Source organism: Gossypium hirsutum, chromosome A04, assembly GCF_007990345.1.
Source record: "Gossypium hirsutum isolate 1008001.06 chromosome A04, Gossypium_hirsutum_v2.1, whole genome shotgun sequence".
Classification (NCBI taxonomy): domain Eukaryota; kingdom Viridiplantae; phylum Streptophyta; class Magnoliopsida; order Malvales; family Malvaceae; genus Gossypium; species Gossypium hirsutum.
This window is the reverse complement of record NC_053427.1, coordinates 51,419,146-51,427,574: the sequence shown is the minus strand read 5'-3', so window position 1 is coordinate 51,427,574 and position 8,429 is coordinate 51,419,146. Positions and strand designations below refer to the sequence as shown.

General features: G+C 38.4%; 1 non-coding gene across 1 annotated transcript; it reads right to left on the bottom strand.

Annotated features, from left to right (window-relative positions):
* Positions 1-2,159: 2,159 nt before the first annotated feature.
* LOC121228453 (small nucleolar RNA R71) lies at positions 2,160-2,267 on the bottom strand. The gene has a single exon (XR_005926029.1). It is a non-coding gene; the product is annotated as a small nucleolar RNA R71 (small nucleolar RNA).
* Positions 2,268-8,429: the final 6,162 nt, after the last annotated feature.

Genomic DNA, 8,429 nt, shown 5'->3' with positions numbered 1-8,429 from the left:
AGGACCAAAGTTGGATAAGGGAAAGGAAAAAGTGATCGAATAGCCGCCGAAATCGTTCGACAACATCCGAGGTAAGTTTTTGAGTAATGAAACTTAGATTATGATTCGATTAGATCATGTTATAAGCAAATCAAAATCATGCCCTTTGTATGTAGCTTTTGAGCTGAAAAATGTTAATGCTTAATACGTGACTTGTGTTTGAACTCTAATTATGAAAATGAGATATAAATGTGTCATGATTTATCGATATGTGCGTGAATATTCGGATGATAACCGGGCTAAGTCCCGAAGGCATTTGCGCTAGTGACTAGTTCCGGGATAAGTCCCGAAGGCATTTGTGCGAGTTACTATATCCGGGTTAAGTCCCGAAGGCATTTGTGCGAGTTACTATATTTGGGCTAAGTCCCGAAGGCATTAGTGCGAGTTACTACATCCGGGCTATGTCCCGAAGGCATTCGAGCGAGTAGCTATATTCGGTTAAATCCCGAAGGTACTTGGCTTGGGAATGAGCGATCTTGCTGTAATAATTTCAATTAATACGCTCGTAAAATCCCAGCGATGAGGTATGTTTCGTATATACATTGAATTGGTTGATTCCTTACAAATAGTATTCGCTCAGTCGATAAATGAGCTACCGGCCTTTGGCTAAATTGATCTTTTGTGGATGAATATAAGGGTCGGTAATGTGAAGTAAGTATGATATTGAGAATTTCTGCATATGAAATTATCCGTTTAGCCATACGAATGTTATACTTTAGTTGTGTCTAATTTCATGGCTCAAAACTTACTAAGCATTAAATGCTTACTCCGTTTCTTTGATTTTCTGTTTTATAGATTTTGGTTCTTCAGCTATCGGACTCGGGATTGTCAAAGTCGAAGTCGTCCACACTATCAAAGCCCCTTTTGGTACACTTTTGGTTGAACTTTGAAATGGCATGTATAGGACTACCCTTTTTGATGTTGGTCATGTACCTTTCGGTATTGTACAAATTTGGATAGCCATGCGAAAATGGCTTATATACATATTTTGAGCATAATGTTATAATCATCTTGTATGTATATGGTTATTGAGAGGTGTTGATATGCTTGGCAATGATTGGCCATTGGAATGGTTAATCACAATCATGTTTTGTGCTATATATGCTAAAGGGTTAGTTAAATCATGGAAACTATGTAATAGGTAAAGTCTACCCTAAAGGCAGATGCTGACAGCAGCAGTGGTGTGAATTTGAAAAATCACTAAAAATAGTAGGGATGGAGTTAAATGGTGAATAAATTATGTAATCGAACCTTGATGAATCTACTTCCATATGGAAGAAACAAAACAGTCATATGAGTCGTATTTTAAGAGATATTTAAGTTTTCGTGGGACAGGGCCAGAGCGATTTCTGGATCCCCTGATCTGACTTTGGAAATTCATTATATATTAACCAGAGAAAATTAGAAGTCATGCCATATATGTATAGATTCCTTTTTGAGTCTAGTTTCGTTAGAAGAAGCGCTGTATAAGGAGTTATCTAAGTCACAATGCAGGAAGGTCAGTGTAGTCGAACCCTGTAACAGGGGAGACTTTAACTAATAAACTGTACTAATTGGCTCGACCAAAAATTCTAGAAAAAAATTTGTGGATGGATATATGAGTCTAGTTTCAGGGAAAAATTACGAAACTGATTTTCGAGTTTTGGAACTCAAGATATGATTTTTAAGGTGACAGTGACGCAGTTAGCCAGCTGTCTGGAAATTTTTAAAATGGACTATGAACATACATGAATTATGTCTGTTAGCACCTCGTGGTCGCTTCCGACAACGGTCTCGGGTACGGGGTGTTACACCTTGTCAATGAATTAAGTTTGAGAATTAAAAGATTGAAGATCGAGCCTCCCTAACTTGAATTGAAACCAGTGATTTTCAAATGCTCCAAATGGTGGGCTAGTTTAGTGGAATGCCCACGGAAGATCCACACCTTAAACTTCTATTATTCATGGAGGCGAGTGATTCGTTTAAGATAGCCGATGTGATTGAAGATGCATTAAGGTTGAAGCTGTTTCCATAGATCGAGCATGAGCATGGCTTAATTCATTACCCCTAAGTTCAATATCTACATGGTAAGAATTAGCGGAAAGATTTTTGGTTAAGTACTTTCCACAAGCAAAAATGCTAAGTTGGAAAATGAGATAACCATTTTTTCACAATTGGATGACGAATCCTTATACAAGGCATGGGGAAAGATTTAAGGATTTACTTTGTAAGTGTCCTCATCATGGGATTCCACACTGCATCTAGTTGGAGATGTTTTATAACAATCTCAATGCACACACAAGGTTGATGGTAGATGCTTTTACGAATGTTGCTCTCTTGTCTAAGTCTTATAATAAGGGTTACGAGATCAGTGAGAGGATCACTAGTAGCAATTATCAATGGCCAACCAATCAAGCAACTTTAAGAAAACGAGTAGTCAGAGTGGACGAAGTGGACGCACTTACATCACCCTTAGCTCAGGTATCTTCTATTCCTTCAATGTTGAAATAGTTAACTACTAATGGTTTGAATAATTTTGTAGCTCAATCAGCAAGTCAGTTCGATATTGTTTCCTACGTATATTATGGGGATGGCCATTCTTTCTAGAGTTTTCCATCAAATCTCGAGTGAATATATTATGTAGGGAATCAGCACCAAAATAGAAGAGGGAAAGGACCACAATCCAACTTCTACAATCCTTCATGGCGTAACCATCTGAACTTTTCTTGAAGTAACCAAGTAAATGGACTGAACAACACTTACATGCAACATAGACCCAACCAATCCCAAGGGTTCAATCAACAAGCTCTAAAACCACAACAAGTTAGTCATCCAATAGCTTGGAGAACTTGTTGAAGGCGTACATAGTGAAGAATGACACTTTAATCCAAAGCCAGACAGCAACACTGAAATATTTGGAGAACCAAAAGGGTCTGTTAGCTATAGAGCTTCGTAATCGACTGCAATTAACCTTGCCAAACGATATAGAAAATCCAAGGAATTTGGGTAAGAAACATTTCAAGGTAGTGGCATTACAAAGTGGTAAGACTTTGGAGCCCAAGACAACTGTGATTGAAGATGAACCTACTAAGAAGAGGGAAAGTCAACCAACAATTAAAATTCCTACATCAACAGAGCCAGAACTAACAAAATCTAATGAGTTAAAATCAAACCCAGTAAATTCTAATAAGCTAACATCTTCTCTAGATGCAGATTTATCTCTTCAAAAAAGTTGACCGATTCAACCCAAAGTTCCATCACCTCTATATCCTCAAAAGTTCCAACCAAATAAGTAGAAACATGAGGTGCAATTCAAGAAGTTTTTGGACATTCTAAATCAACTTCACAACAGTATCCCATTGGTGGAGGCTTTATAGAAAATGCCCAATTATGTCATGTTCATGAAGGACATCTTGTCAAAGAAGAATAAACTTAGTGAGTATGAGACTGTCGCTGTAATGAATGAGTGTTGTGCGTTCTTACAGAACAAGCTTCCTCTAAAACTAAAGCACCCTGAAAGCTTTACTATACCCTGTAATATTGGAGAATCTTACTATGATAAAGCTTTGTGCAACTTAGGAGCAAGCATAAACTTGATGCCCAAATCTATTTTCTAGCTATTGGGAATAGGTGAAGTAAGACCCACTACTGTAACACTCTAGTTGGCGAATCAATATTTAGCATACCTAGAAGGAAAGATCGAGGATGTTTTGGTAAGAGTTGAAAAGTTTATTTTTCCTACTGATTTTATTATATTAGATTTTGAAGTAGATAAAGAAGTGTCGACCATCTTGGGGAGACCTTTCCTAGATACAAGAAGAAAATTAATAGAGGTGCAAAAAGGTGAACTCACCGTGACAGTTCAAGACGATCAGGTAACATTTAATGTTCTAGAAGTAATGGAATTTCTTGATCCAACAGAGGAATGTTCAGTGATAGAGGAGCTAGAAACTTAAGTTTCTATGGAATGGGAGAATAATTTTGAAGTCCTATTAGGGAACACCTTAGGGTCTGAACTATTGGAGGATGAAGAAGGTAATGAAAATATGGTTTTGATGGATGCTAATCCAATGAGCTATGTTCAACTAGCACAATTTGAACCGTTAGAGTTGGATGTCTGGGAATTTAGACAACCAAAGTTGTCAATCTAGGAACCGTCCAAACTTGAACTTAATGTACTTCTGGCCCATTTGAAATATGTTTATTTGGGTACCTATTATACTTTGCCTGTGATTATCTCAACGGAATTAACAGAACACAAAGAGGAGTAGCTAATCGAAGTATTAAAGAAGTTTAAAAAGGCGATTGGCTGGACCATAGCTGATATTCAAGGCATAAGTCATTCCTTTTGTATGCAGAAGATTATCCTAGATGAAGTGTAACATCTCAAAATAGGGCCTAGTCAAAATAGTGGTTTCGGGACCACAAATCTGACACCAAAATAGTTATTTTATGAGTATTATGAGGCCTAAAATATGAGTATACGCATGTGTTAAAGTTTCATGAATAAATTCTAAGCATAAGGTGTCCAATTGGAAATTAGGGACTAAATTGAATAAATTGCAAAACTTGGATTCTAGAAGCAATTTGTATGAAATTGCTTTAGATTATGAATTAGAAGGTATTAGAGAGTAATTTTCCCAAATTCTAAATTTTTGGACAAAAATGGGCTTGGATGGATGAAATTTTAAAAAAAGGGGGCATAAGGGCATTTTGGTCATTAGGCTTTTTAATGAAATAAAATGGGAAAAATGAATGAAGATCAGCTCATTTTCTCCTCCATCCAGCCGAATTTCAAGGGTCACCATAGCTAAGGTTTTCAAGCTTTCCAAGCTAAATAGTAAGTGCTCCCAAGCCCCGTTTTTCATGTTCTTTGTATTTTTGAAATCCCGGTAGCGTGTTCTCTTCATTTCTACCCATATTTCATGCTAAGGTTCATGTTCAAAAATTTACCCATGCATGAGTTATTGGTATTTGGATGGATTATGGAGGAATATGAAAGATGAATGTGTATTAAACATCTTTTCCAAGTTGGTTTTCATGAGAAACCCTTATAGGGACCATTTTGCAAAAGATGTAAATGTGTGGTAGAAATGAGAAAAATAATGGAAAATGTGGGTTGCCATAAGAGAGAAAAATGTTCGGTTAGGCTTGGGTAAGATAGAAATTGCGTTTGTTTCATTATACGAGCTTAGGGACTAAATCATAAAAATGTCAAAGGTTAGGGGCCAAACGGTCATTTGGACCAATGCTAGATATTAAACTTGAAATGTATAATGTGGGGTATTAATGATTTAATTTTGCTGTTATAGACCTCGAGGAACGAATTCTGGAGGTCGATAGTGGTAAACGCAAGGTTTCGGAATAACCGAAACATAATCCCGAAAAGAATACCAGGTAAGTTCGGATAACTTAAAGTAAACCCCTAATAAGCATAATTGTATAATTTATGAATGCATGATGTTTGCATTTATTGATGGTATGAAAATGCATGAAATGCACCTTTGGTAATGACTTGTTGATAACTATCTCGGTTGAGGTTTAAAAAGGGGATTCGATGGATAAACCCTGATTGATGTGTGTAACGAGATCCTGCATGTGTTGCAGTAAGGATTTACCCTAGACGAGTGTTCCTTGAATGAACGAGCCTCCCGAAGAATATATGTGCATTAAGGATTTAGCCCGGACGTATAATCTGATTAGGGTCTAAATTTAGCCTGGACTGGTAATTCAGATTCGAGCTCATTAAGGGTGTTTGTCGCTATAAGGGATTTAGCCAGGACCGGTAATCCTGACATCACCTTACGAGTTCATGATATGGGGGATTTAGCCTGGACTGGTAATCCTGCCATATGATGCGAGGTTCGCGGGAGTGCATATATGTAATGATCATTCGTATGAATTGACGGATAATGGGTATTCCATCGAGATTTCCTAGAAACTCAACGAGGTTAACATGAGATATACATATTTGAATGAAATGTTGAAGGATGAACTCATCTAGTTAAATTGCCTGATACATGATTATGTGACTAACTCATTGATTGATTGCATGTGATAGGAAATCATTTCATAATGGATGATTTCATGAATTAAGTATGGATGTATGCTAATTACCCGGTAGGTTTACTTTTCGGTTATTCGAGCTTAGTAAGCATGAAAATTCTTACCCCCTCTCTTTTCCCTGTTTTACAGAGCTCGAGGACTCATAAGGATTAGAAGACGATTGGAGAGTCAACACACTATCAACTAGACAAGCTTTGGTATAAAGACTTTGTTTGTTTTGTTCGATGGCATGTATAGTATTTTTGAGTATTTTGGTTATACATATCATTTGAATTGCCAAGTGAAGGCTTGTAAAAATATGTTTATCTCTTCGTATATGGCCGCAAAAATTGGCTTAACTGAAGTAGGCCATGACCTACGAATTTATGTATGGTTTTATTTACAAGAGATGGGTCGTTACCAATTGGCAATCAGTCGTACGAATGAGCCAATTTTAGATGAATTAAAATGATATGTGAACCCATAAACACTAAATGGGAAATAACCTATTATGTATGAAACCAATGATATGAGGTTTCCATACAATGAGTCTTATTAAGATTATTTACAGGTGTAAAGTCATGTTTTCTTTCAAACTTGGAAATCTCTGAGCATAAGAGCTAGAAAGGGGTGACCTTAGGCTTGGAATATAGCCTATCAGAGTCCACATGGTTGGACACTCGGGCGTGTGTCTAGGCCGTGTGTGACACACGGTTCCCTTCCACGGGCGTGTGTTATGACCGTGTGTCCCTTGTACTTAAAATTTTAGCTCAAAGTTGTACACGGGTAGGCCACACGGGCGTGCGCCATGACTGTGTTAAAATGACAGTTTTGTCCACAGACAGGCAGCACAGGTGTGTTCCATCACCGTGTTGATAAGTCAGTGTTGCCCACGGTTGAAGGGCATGGGCGTGCCCCAAAATACACAGGCGTGTGAGTCCACACACCCACCTACACGGGTGTGTGTCCCTTTATGTTAAGGAAAATTTTCTGAGGAGCCCAAGGTTAATCGAACGTGCCCGTATTTGTCCCGTATTGCCTTCCGATATGCTATAGGTCTCGAAGGCTTTTACAAGAGACGAGATGTTCATGATTGAAAAGTTTTAAATTTAAATGAAATTTTGTGACCCAAGTCAGAATACTGAAAGCGTAAAGTTCCGGTAATGCCTCGAGCCTTATGCCGATATTGGACACGGGTTAGGGGTGTTACATTTATTGGTTTCAGAGCTATGGTTTAGTCGGTTCTAGGAATACCGTAGAGGATGTTAAAGGTTCGCTATACATGCCATTACTCGAATATTGATAATGTAACGTCTCCTAATTGATTAAATTGTTTTGAATATAGTAAATGTCTTCCAATCAAGCACAAGATGAGTCCGAGGGAGCAGAGAGCCATGCTCCAACTTCCGTAACGAGCTGTATCTAGTAGTAGTAGGAGGTTGATGTCAGAAGGCCAAAAAGAGGCCTGAGCTGCCTTCTTTGATATGATGGATGAATGGTTTGTGGATTATCTAAGAAATCGCCCCAATATACCAAGACCTCCCCCGCCCCCTAACCAACCTGATGAGGATGTGCCACGAGGAATGGCACCGGTGAGAATCAATAAAGCTCCTATAGATAAGCTTAGGAAGTATGAGGCTGAGGAATTTAGAGTGAAAGTTGATGATGACACTGAAAGAGCCGAGTTCTGGCTCGAGAACACTATGAGGGTGCTAGATGATTTGTCATGTACACCTGAAGAAAGTTTGAAATATGTTGTGTCCCTTTTGAAGGATACTGTATAAATTGGTGGAAAACCGTATCCTCGATAGTGCCGAAGGAAAATATTACTTGGGATTTCTTCCAAGTAGAGTTTAGGAAGAAGTACATTAGCCAACGGTTTTTGGACTCGAAGCGAAAGGAGTTTTTGGAACTCAAACAAGGTAACAAGACTATAGCGGAATATGAGAGAGAGTTTGTACGACTAAGTTAGTACGCAACTGAATGGGTCTAAACTGAATCAGAAATGTGTAAACGCTTCGAGGAAGGCCTAAATGAGGACATCAAGTTGTTAATTGGGATCTAAGAAATACGGGAGTTTGCCACATTGGCCGATCAAGCCAAGAAGGCCGAGGAACTTAATAATGAAATAAAACAAGCTAAGCGAGAGGCTCGAGTTTCAAGCAAGAGGTCTAGTGGTAAAACACTCTTGTTCTCCACAAAGAAAGCCAGGAGCCAGCATGGATGCTCCACTTCGTGTGTGGGATATTCGGGTAGATCGAGAAACTTTAAACGACAGGGGCAAAGATCTTCCTCCCCGATGGTAGTTAGTGTGGGGAGTGTAGATGATCAAAAGCCGAAGTGTAAGAGTTGTAATCAATTTCATT